Source organism: Desmodus rotundus, chromosome 7 (assembly GCF_022682495.2).
Source record: "Desmodus rotundus isolate HL8 chromosome 7, HLdesRot8A.1, whole genome shotgun sequence".
Lineage (NCBI taxonomy): Eukaryota > Metazoa > Chordata > Mammalia > Chiroptera > Phyllostomidae > Desmodus > Desmodus rotundus.
In genome coordinates this window covers 56,481,250-56,493,679 of record NC_071393.1, presented here as the reverse complement: position 1 = coordinate 56,493,679, position 12,430 = coordinate 56,481,250, and positions in this window count along the sequence as shown.

The window sequence follows — 12,430 nt, the reverse complement described above, 5'->3', positions numbered from 1 at the left end:
AAAAACTCTTTTAAAAATTTTAGCCAACCAAATTAGACAATAAATAAAAAGAATTATACATCATTACCAAGTAAGGTTTTTCTAGGAATTCACAGTGGGTTTGACATTAAAAAATCAATCAATTTCAGTATATTAATATATTTTTTTAAAACCATTTCATTACCTGAAGAGATTATGAAAAGGCATTTGGAACATCCATTCCTGATTTTTTTTAAAAAAAACAAAACTCTGAGTAAAAAGCAACTACAAAAAAAGTCATCTAACATTATATTTAATGGTAAAATAATAAATGCTTTCCCTCTAAATTCAGGAATAGCACACTCATCAAATCTGTTCAATATGGTACTGGAAGTTTGATATAGTGTCTTAGACAATAAATAGAAATAAAAGGAATTTCATTGGAAAAAAAGGAATAGAAACTGTACTTATTCACATACAATGTGATCATTTAAATAAGGAAATTAATGAAGTGTATACAAAAAGCTACTATAACTAATAAATGAATTTAGTAAATTTTGCAATATACAAAATGATACACAAAATAGTTATATCTCTATACACTAGAAATAAACAAATGGAAATTAAAATGAAAACAATATCATTTATAGTAAACCAAGAAAATAAAATATTAAGGTGAAAATCTGACAAAAGATATTCAAAACTTGTACCCTGAAAGCTATAAAACTATATGACATATAGTAACAGAAACCTAAATATATAGAGATATATACTGTGTCTGTGCTCATCAACAGAAGACCCAATATTTTTAGTATGTCTCCTCTCCCAATTTGGTTTATAGATTCAATGCAATCCCAAACAAAATTCTAACAGACTTTTTTATACATATTAAGAGCTTAGTCTAAAAATTGCATAGAAATGAGAATATCAAGAATAGCCAAAACAACTTTGTGAAAGAAGAACAAAGTTGGAGGACCAATGCTACATGATTTCAAAAGTTGTTATAAAGCTACGATAATCAAGAGAGTATAGTATTGCCATCAAGATAAATAAATAGATTAGTAAAGAGAATAGATAGTCCAGAATTAGACCCATATATGTATAAAAAACTGATTTCTTACAAAGATGCAAAGGCAGTTCTGTGGAGAAAGGATAGTCTTTTCAACAAATAGTGGAACAATTGGATATCCATATGCAAAAAAAACTTTAGTTCATATTTTCACCATGAGTAAAACTAAGTATGGATTTTGGGAAAAATGTAAAACCTAAAAGTATTAAATTTCTATAAAAAATGTTAACAAACTTGGGTTAAACAAAGATTACATTGATATAACATCAAATTTTATTTTTAAAAAATGATGAAGTGGACATCATCAGAATTTAAAATTCTGCTTTTCAGAAGACACTGCCAGGAGAATTTAAAGGCAAACTATAGACTGGAGTAAAATATATTAAAAGTGTACATCTGATAAACATCTTAAGTCCAGAACAGATAAAGAACTCTCAAAACTCAGTAATAAGAAAATAAACAACTCAGTAAAAATGGGTGAAAAATTTGAGCGCACACTTCATCAAAAAGAGTACATACATGGAAAGATGCTCAATATTATTGATTAATAGAAAAGTACAATTTAAAACCAAAACGAGATGCCACTATACACCTCTTAGAACGACTAAAATTTTATAAGACTGAAGTATCTGGAACTTTTATTACTACCTATATATTAAAATAGCTAATATTTAAAAATTGATCATACTAAATGTTGGTAAGAATATGGGTGAACTAGAACCCTCATATATTGCTGATAGAATGTAGAAGGTGTGAAAGGATACAACAATTTTGTAAAAGTTAATACACCAACAACATCCTGTGTATGTATCCTAGAGAAATGAAATCTTATGTCCATACTTGGGACTTGCACATAAACGTATAGCAGCTGTATTTGTAATACTCCAAAGCTAAAGACAATTCAAATGCCTATTAATAGGATAAGCAAATTGTATATCCATATAGCAGAATATGCAAACAAATAAAAATAAATGTATCTCCATATAATTATGCTGAGTGAAAGGAACTACACATATAAAGAATACATGCTCTAATTTCACTCATATATAATTATCAAAAATGTAAATAAATCTGCAGTGATAAGAAGCATATCAGTGGTTGCTTTGAGATAGGGTAGGGCAGTGGAACAGGGAGGAACATAAGAGAGGGATTACAAAAGAATATCAGAGGAGACTTCCAGTTAAGATGGCAGCGTAGGTAAATGTGGAACTCACGTCCTCTCACAACCACATTAAAATTAAAGCTAAACTGCAGAACAACAATCATTCAGAGGTGCCTGAAATCTGGCTGAATGGAAGTCCTACAACAAGGGAATGAAAGAAAAAGTCACATCAATATTTGTAGGAAGGGTGGAGACACAGAACAAGTTGGTCCCACACTCATGTGTAGTAGATAAAAATTGAGAAGGACATCTCAGCTGCAGAGGGCCCCCCTGAGGAGTGAGGAGATCCCAGCCCCACACCAGGCCCTCATCCCCAGGTTCCAATTCTAAGAGAATTCCCCCTAACTTCTGCCTGTAAAAACCTACAAGGAATGAGGCTAAGGGAGGTAGAGGTCTTCAGGAGTCTCAGGCAGTTCCTCTTAAGTGACCTATGCATGGATTTACTTGGACTCACTCCCTCTGAGCTCCAGCATGGGGGCAGCAGCTGGAAAGGCACCAGAGACATACTGGGAGGAGCTGAATTGTCCAGCATCAGGATGAGAGCTGGATTGGAGCAGCTTTCTCCTAGACAAAAGTGTTGGCAGAGGACATTGCTCCTTTGATGAGCCCCACCCCCACCCTACAGAGCCAGCATGTGAGCACCATACCAAGATTCCATCGACCTGGCTCACACTGTTTGCTCCACCCTGGTGATTCCCTAAAACCCTGACCCACCCAACATTTAGGCTTACCCAAGCTGTGACTAGAGGCTTTTCCAAATAAATGGCCTATTATGGCTTATGCTTCATATTTTCCAAAAATCTCTCAAATAAGCAGCATCTAGCCATGGCATGCCCCGTACCTCTTGCTAAGTGACCTCAGGCCTGGTGCCAGCAGCAACCAGTCTTGGTTCACATCCTGGCCTTACCTGGGCACCTCCAAGAACAGCACAAATAGCAGCCATCTGCAGATCACTTTATAGCTCTCGATAGGTGGCCTCAGGCAGAACACAGGTGGTGGCTGAACTTGGCCTGCACCTCCCAGGAGGCCCCAGACCCAGTGTAATCAGTGGATAACTTCAGACCATGTGGAAGAATCATCACCCAACCACCTCCACAAGCAACACAGTCAAGGGGCAGAGTCATTGGAAACCAGAGTCTCACTGAAGTAAGTCCTACACTGTGGGGTGGGCCCCTGCATAGCTGATCCTCCACAGTCACTGGATGTTGGTGTTCCATTGTCACAATGAGTCCTTGCAACTGATTGGCTTGGGGTAAATCCCTCCCATTGAAGTGCCAACAGCAATTAAAGCTCAACTACAACAGGAGGGTGTACACAGCCCACACAAGAGACGTACCTTGAGTGTCCAGCTTGGGAGATAAAGGAGGCTGTGCCTCTGGACCCTACAGGACACCTACTACATTAGGACACTCTGTCACACCTGGGAAATACAACAGCTCTACCTAATACATGGAAACAAACACAGGGAGACGGCCATATAAGGAGACAAAGAAAAATGTCCCAAATGAAATAACAGAACAAAAGTCCAGGAAAAAAATGAAACAAAATGGAAATAATCAATCTACTATATGTAGAATTTAAAACACTGGTTATAAGGATGCTCAAGGAACTTAGTAAGAACATCAACAGCATAAAAAAGGACCAGCCAAAAATAAAGGATACATTAACTGAAATGCAGAATGATTTACAGGGAATCAACGACAGAGTAGACGACTCCAAGAATCAAATCAGTGATTTGAAATATAAGGAATCAAAAAACACCCTATCAGGACAGCAAAAAGAAAAAAGAATCCAAAAGAACGAGAATTGTGTAAGTAGCCTCTGGGGCAACTTCAAGAGTACCCACATTTGCATCATGGGAGTGCCAGAAGAAAAAGAGAGAGAGCAAGGAATTGAAAACCTATTTGAAAAATAATGACAGAAACTTTCCTAACCTGGTGAAGAAAATAGACATACAAGTCCAAGAAGCACAAAGAGTCCCAAATTAGATGAACCCAAGAAGGCCCACACCAAGACACATCATAATTAAAATATAAAAGGTTAAAGACAAAGAAAGAATCTTAAAAGCAGCAAGAGAAAAGCAGTTCGTTACCTACCATGAAGCTCCCATAAGATCTTGACTGATATCCCAAAAGAAACTCTCCAGACCAGAAGGGAGTGGCAAGAAATATCCAAAGTGATGAAAAGCAAGGACCTACAACCAAGATTACTCTAACCAGCCAAGCTATCATTCAGATTCAAAGGACGGATAAAGGGTTTCCCAGACAAGAAAAAGCTGAAGAAGTTCATCACCACCAAATCATGATGTTCTCTTTACCTATGAGTCTGTTTCTGTTCGGCTTGTTCATTTATTTTGCTTTTTAGATTCATATAATACTAATTTGGTGAGATAAACTCCTTCAGCTTTTTCATACACACACACACACACACCAGAGGAAGGGAGAGAGACAGAAGCATTGATCATTGGCCTCTTGTACATGACCCAATCAGGGATTGAACCTGAAACCTAGGCATGTGCCCGGACCAAGAATCAAGCCCATGACCTTTTAGTGTACAGGATGATGCTCCAACCAACTGAGCCACACAAGCCAGGGCACAGAGAACATTTAGAACATTTTGTCAGCGAGAAAGGGGGTTGAACGGATGGGTGAAAAAGATGAAGGGATTAAAAAGTACAAATTTGTTGTTACAGAAGAGTCATGGGGATGTGCAGTATAGCACAGGGAATATAGTCAATAATATTCTGAATATTCTGATAACTATGCGTGGTATTAGATGTGTGCAAAATTTATGAGGATGTACACTTAGTAAGTTATATAATGTCTAATCACTGGGGTATACACATGAAACTAATATGATAATGTATGCCAGCTGTAATTTAAAAATTAAAATGATAAAATAAAATAAAATGTATCAGAGGAAACTTTTGGGGATGATGAATATGCTCCTGCTTTGTTAATTTCTTGATTGTGGTGATGGTATCACAAGTACATATAGTATGTACAGTTTATTGTATGTCAATTAAACTCAATAAGGCTGTTAAATAATATATATTTTTAAATAACTAAAATCTTTTTTCCAGCTTTATTGAACAATAATTGATATTTAATGTTTAGATATTATTTAAAGAAATATTCTTTCAGAGTATTTTAAAGTGATTGAAGATAGAATTTCTGAAATTAAGGTAATGAAATTCATTTTATAAAATGATAAAAATATAAATGTTTACTATCTATTATATTTTACTTTTTATTTATTATAGAATGTATAATTCATGTATTTTTCATTATATTGCCAACCAATTTACAGAAAACCCAGTCATGAACATTAATAATTCAGTTTCCATCTTTGATGTTTCTTTTCAATCATACCAAAATCATACGTTTACACAGTTAAAAAATGTTATTGTGATGCAGGTAGACTTTTCAAGGTAGGAGGTTGTAACATTTTATTTAACAGTTATCACACAATTATTAAACATTTCAGTGGACAATATGCTAAAAACACTGTGCTGTATGATGTCAAGGGCCATGGTCTCATGTAGTCACCCCTGCAAGGCTGAATGGGATTGATGGTAAGAATCCATGCCCCCAAACACCCCACTCCCATTATGCCATAGTTATACCTCCTTGCCAGACTCCCCAGGGATGTACATGTAGAGAGGACAATGCCAGACAAATGTACACCTTTTGTTAACATGAAGCTTTTGCTCCAAACTCGAAGTTCTCAGTTGAGATGGGCATGACCCACTAAGGCAAGGGTGTCAAACTTTTCACTGGAGGCCACATCAGCCTTGAGGTTGCCTTCAAAGGGCTGAATGTAGAGCTCCTTGTCCCTAGTTAAGGAGTAGTTACATTTATACAGTCTTAAAATTACATTCAGCCCCTTGAAGGCAACTGCAAGGCTGATGTGGCCCCCAATGAAAATGAGTTTGACACCCTGGCACTAAGGTCTTCTTTTGTCTAGGCTAGATGAAGACTGTGTGATATTTATAACAAGAAGTGTATATTTAGTGTTCATACATTTCTGGCGCAGAGCTCCTAAAACCCTTGGAATTTCCTAAGTGATAAGAGCTATAATGACATCCTTTGTTATGTCAATTAAGTGACTTTTGGACCTCACTTAAGAATGAGAACTTGTCTCCAGGAAAACCAACCTTCGGTTAGAGGATTGGAAAGTTAGTCCCATGCCCTGACCTCCAAGAAGGGGAAAGGGGCTGGACAATGAATACATTGATCAAGCCTATATAGTGAAGCCTCTGTAAACACCAAAAAGGATGGGCTTCAGAGAGCTTCCTGGTTTGTTTGTTTGTTGTTTAAAGATTTTATTTATTTATTTTTAGAGAGGGGAAAAGAGAAAGATAGGGAAAGAGACATTGAGCAGTGGCCTCTCATTAGCTCCCCAACCAGATCAAACGAACCACCTGGACATGAATCGAATCGAACTGGCAATGCTTTACTTTGCAAGACAACAGCCAACCAACTGAACCACACCACTCAGGGCAAAGAGAGTTTCCAGGTTTATAAACACATGGACATTCAGGAAGAATGGTGCACCTAGAATGGGCATGAAAGCCCCGAGCCCTTTTCCTATACTTTGTCCTATGCTGATTTTTCATCTGGCTATTCCTGGGTTATATGTTTTTATAATAAACTGATAATCCTGTGAGTAAATGGGTTTTCTGAGTTCTGAACCTCTGATTTATAGACGGTCAGTCAGAATTATGCACAGGTAACAACCTGGACTTGCAACTGACATCTGAAGTTCAAGGAGGGAGTTGTCAGAAGTCTCAATCTATAACCAGTAAGTCAGAAGCACCAATGATAGATAACCTGGACTTTAAACTGGCATCTGAAGTTGGAGAGGGGAAGGCAGTCTTATGGAACTGAACCCTTAACCTCTGGAATCTGATACTTTAAGCAGATAGTGTCAAATTGAGTTGAAATGTAGGACACACAGCTGGTGTCTGAGAGTTGCCTGATAGTTGGGGAACCTTCCACATACACACATCTTCGAACTGGGTCCAGAACCTTTAGGCCATGTTGGACATCCTTTAAGTCTCCTCTTACATCCCCTTGGCTCACTTTTTGGTTCCAGAGCAACCACCACAACAAACTATAGGAAGGTATAGCCTTCAGCACCTCATTTGAGCTGCAGCAACACTCTCTGCTTTCTGCCAGACTTCTGTCACCACGTGGGATGTTCTTGGGAGCCTGCTCAGCCATTCTGGTACATTTAAAAGAAATTGTGATAAATGGGAGGACAGGAGTTTGAGAACAAATAATCTCCTCTTCTGTCTCTCCAGCAGGTGATTCTAATGCAAATTCTTATCTCACTTGCTTCATGATGCAGAGAGAAAAAAATCTCATAGAAATTAAAGCTCAAGAAAAACAAACAAGGAATGAAGATGAGGGACAGGAGTCGGGCATTCTCTGTAGGCTATGCCAGCATTTTATACACCTTTGTATCCCTCTAATATTTCGCTGAATGTAGTTATTTAATAATGTTCATAAACAAATATATGGAAACAGTATGGTAAAAATAAAGAAATCTTTTACTGACCTATATTTGACTCTACATTCTTATGAAAGTCTTAATGTATTAGCTGTCTAGGAGGAAAAAGGCTTTTCAAAATTCATTTAAAATTAAGAGCCTGGAAAAACAACCTGTGTAGTACTTGGCTTCTAATCAGAATTTTTATAGGAATGAGCCTATTATTTCTTCTACAATGAAAATTTTTATTTATACTTCCTCTCTGCAAACAAAATATTACAGCAAGAGTTAGCAAGGGTTGATTGGAGGCAAGAGAAGGATAGCAGGAGGAAACCTGGATAATGGCTGGCAAGGACTCCCCTCCTGCTGACTTCACTATTTTCAAAAGGCAAATGAGGAAGTATGGAATTCACTTACTGCAATTTTTAATAGTTTTTAAAAAGCTTAATTTCAGTGTAAAAAACACTGACAAGGGCTATTGACATTAATTGACTTGAATAGAAGGAAATATAGTGAAACTTTTATTCCAGAATATTATAAACAATAAGTTTCATTAATATTTATTGCAAAATCTACCAAATTATAATTTCTTACAGTGCATTTTTCACCTAAAATTTCACTGTCATAAAGTCACAGCACAGTCAGAGTCTAGAGGGTCTGGTACAAATATTTACTAAATGAATTAGAATCAGAAGGAGTTTTCCCAGTATTCTGACTCCCTCTGACACCACCAGGGTTTTTCCTTCTATTCTGCTACACCCCGAGGTACTCTAGGAGATGATGGACCCCATCCTCCAATAGAAGAAAGAGCTTCTAGTGTTCTGTTAATAAGAGGAGAGTGTTCACACAGTGCATTCAATTGGATCCTCAATAAAGTCTTAGGACCGAAGTAGATTTGAGATGGTAGCAAGGGGTCTTGGAAGGGACCAAGTATACCTGCAACTATTTTAGTCTCTTTTCTTTGTTTTGGCACTCATTATGTGCTTTCCATCTTTTCAGAACCCTAATATTTTATTGCTTTTTAAATTAAATTTATTGGGGTGACATTGGTTAATAAGATTATATAATCTTCAAGTATACCATATCAATACATCATCTATATATTGTATTGTGTGCTCATCACCCACAGTTTATTCTCCTTCCATCACTACATATTTAACTCCCCTTACCTTCTTCAACCTCCCCCCACCCTTTTTTCCCTTCTAGTAACGGTCATACTATTGTGTGTATCAATAAGTTTTTTGGTTTTTGCTTGTTTGCTTGATTCATTTTTGTTGCTTCCTGTTTTATATCCCACATATGACTGAAATCATACAATTTTTCTCCTTTTCCATCTGACTTATTTCATTTGGCATGATACTCTCAAGATCCATCTATGTTGTCAGAGTATTCCATCTTTTTTCATTGCTGAGTAATATCCCATTGTATATATGTACCACATCTTCTTTATCCAATCATGCCTCCAAAGGACACTTGGGTTTTCATGTCTTGGCTCACTCATAATACTGCAATAAGCATGGGGGTACATATAATTTATATCCTTATAAATAAATGTTTTCAAATGTTTCAAGTAGACACCCAGAAGAGGGATTGCTGAGTCATATGGTGGCTTTATTCTTGAAACCTCCATACTGTTTTCCATAGTGGCTATACTGCTTTCCATTCCCACCAGCAGCGTATGAGGATTCCTTTTTCTCCACACCCTCTCCAACACTTATTTTTTTATTGTTGATAATAGCCATTCTAATAGACAAGGATTCTCATTCTTATCTCTGTTATTCAGCATGGTATTGGAAGTTCCAGAAAAAACAATCAGGCAAGAGAAAGAAATAAAAGGCACCCATATTGGAAATGAGGAAGTAAAATGGTCACTTTTTGCAGATGAGTTGTGGTGACTCTTAAGCAAATCTGTAAATATATTAACTACCATTACACTGTACACGTAACATGGGTGAGTTTTACGATATGTGAATATAGCTTAATATGGATGCCTTTTTAATATTTTAAAAAAGAAAGACTGATAAATTCAAGATTTTGCTGAGCACTGACATAGTAGAGAAATGCATTGTTCTGATGTCTGAGAACAGAGATGGGTGGATATTGAAGAGTTAATTCAGGGTCTTAGAAAAATACTAACAAAGAGCATTCCTCCACAACTTGAACTATTTCCTTTGCCGAAATGCTCTTCCCATTCTTCCATCCATCCCCATTGTCATAGTCCCATGGCTGGCTCCTCTTTATCATTCATATCTCTGGTTTAATATCACTCCATAAAAGTAATGCTTAATCCATTGTAGAAGAGCCACCTATTCACACTCCATGACATACTATATTTTAATTCTTTCATTGATCTGATGTGTTTATGGTTTAAAAAATATCTATTGGTTTTGAAAACTGAAACCACATACACCACCATAAGTTACTGTCTATGTAAATGACTTCACTGTTCTTCTGTTTCCACTAATAAAACTTTATCATTCCTCCATCTTCATTGAAATGATTTATTTTTCCAGGAAACTCTTATCCAAAAAGATAAAAGTTATAAACACTTTTAAATAGCTTTATTAAAATATAATTCACATACCATAAAATTCACCCATGTTAAATTTACAATGCAAATGGCAATTATATTTATAGATTTGTACAAAAAATCACTATAATCTAATTTTAGGATATTTTGATTACTCCAAAAAAGAAACCTTGTGCCCATTAGCAGTAAATTCTTATTTCGTCCTGACAGCCCTAGACAACCACTAACCACTCTCTGTCTCGACACATTGGCCTAGTCTTAACGTTTCATGTAAGTGGAATCATACAATACGTGACCTTTTGTATTATTTCTTTCTTGTTTCTGAGACTCATTCATGTTGTAACACATATTAGCATTTCACTCCTTTTAATTGCGAAACAGCATTTTTTGTGTGGATATACTAAATTTTGTTTATCCACTTACCAGTTGATAGACACTTGATTGCACTTTTTGGCTATTATGAATAATACCACTATGAACATTTGTATACAGGTCTCTGCGAGAATATAATCTCATTTCTTTTATGGAAACTCCTAGGAGCAGAATTGTTGGGTCTTATGGTTACACTGTAAGAAACTGCCACACTGTTTTCCAAGAGGCTGCACTAGCAAGGCATGAGTGTTCTGATTTTTCCACATCTTTACCATTTGCTTTTTTGTTGTTTTTTTTTATTTTGATTATTACTATTCTAGTGGTATATTTATTCTGTGGTTTTCATTGAGATTTTCCTATTGCCTAATGAGGTAGAGCAGGGGTGTCAAACTCATTTTCACTGGGGGCCACATCAGCCTTGCAGTTGCCTTCCAAGGGCCGAAAGTAATTTTAAGACTATATAACTGTAACTACTCCTTAACTAGAGGCAAGGAGCTCGGTGCTGCTGCCGGATAGAAACAAGGTGCCAGGCAGGATGAAACAAGGTGGAGGGCCAGACTTGGCCTGCGGGCCTTGTGTTTGCCACCTGTGATGTACAGCATGCTTTCGTGCACTTATTGACCACTTGTGTATCTTCTTCGGAGAATTGTCCATTCAAATCTTTTATCCATCTTTTAATTGGGCTGGTTTTTATCGTTGTTATAAATTATTAACATGTTCTGGACACAAGTCCCTTATCAAATTTATGATTTGCAAATATTTTCTTCTAGCCTATGGGTATGTCATTTATACTTGTTAGTGGTATTCTTTGAAGTGCAAATTTTTTATTAATGATGAGGTTCAATTTATCAAATTTTTCTCTTATCACTTGTGCTTTGGTGTTGAATCTAAGAAATCATTACTGATTTTATAAATTGCAAAGACTAGCCCTGCCTGATGTGGCTCAGTGGACTGAGTGCTGGCTGGCGAGCCGGAAGGTTGCCGGTTTGATTCCCAGTGAGGGCGCGTGTCTGGGTTGTGGACCAGGTCTCCAGTTGTGGGTGTGCAAGAGGGAACTGATCAATGTATCTCTCACACATTGATGTTTCTTTCCTTCTCCTCCTCCCTCCCTTACCCTCTCTCTAAAAGTAAATAAAGTCTTTTTAAAAAATTACAATGACTAATTTTTTTGTTTCTAGTATATAAAAATACAGTTTATTCTTGTATATTGATCTTATATCCCAAAACCATGTTAAATGTACATATTACCTCAAGTTGCTTATTTGTATGTTCTTTCAGGAATTTTACACAGGCAGTCATGTCATCTGCAAAGTTTTATTTTTTCCTTTCCTATCTAAATGCTTTTTATTTTTTTTTAAAGCCCTGTTCTTAACATTAGTTTTTGTGCTTTTAGTCACTTGGTATAAATCCAGCACCCAACTGCAACCTACTCATGAGTTGACTAAAACATACAATCTGACTGATTTTTGGGTTTGTATACATTTTTCTTTGGGGAACACTCAGCTTTTCCTGGCACCAGTTTCTTGTAATGAATTAGTTGGTTTCTTGGGTAACTGGACTCAATCATTAGGTGAATATTTAGATGGCAGGCCAGAAAGCTATTAAACTAAAATCCCCTATTGCATAGCGCCTATGATAGACATGGTGCTTTCTATCTTTGCTGAAACAATAATTGAGGTGCCTTCATGAAAACTAGCTTTGGTAACCAATTATTTTCACAAAGCACTTCAAAGAGTTCTAAGAGCAGATTGTGTTTACTCGGAGGCTGTCTCACTGCCATGGATATTACAAATAAGACACACTACCTCTCTTTTGCTTTAGATCTGTCTAAGCATCTCAGTACTTC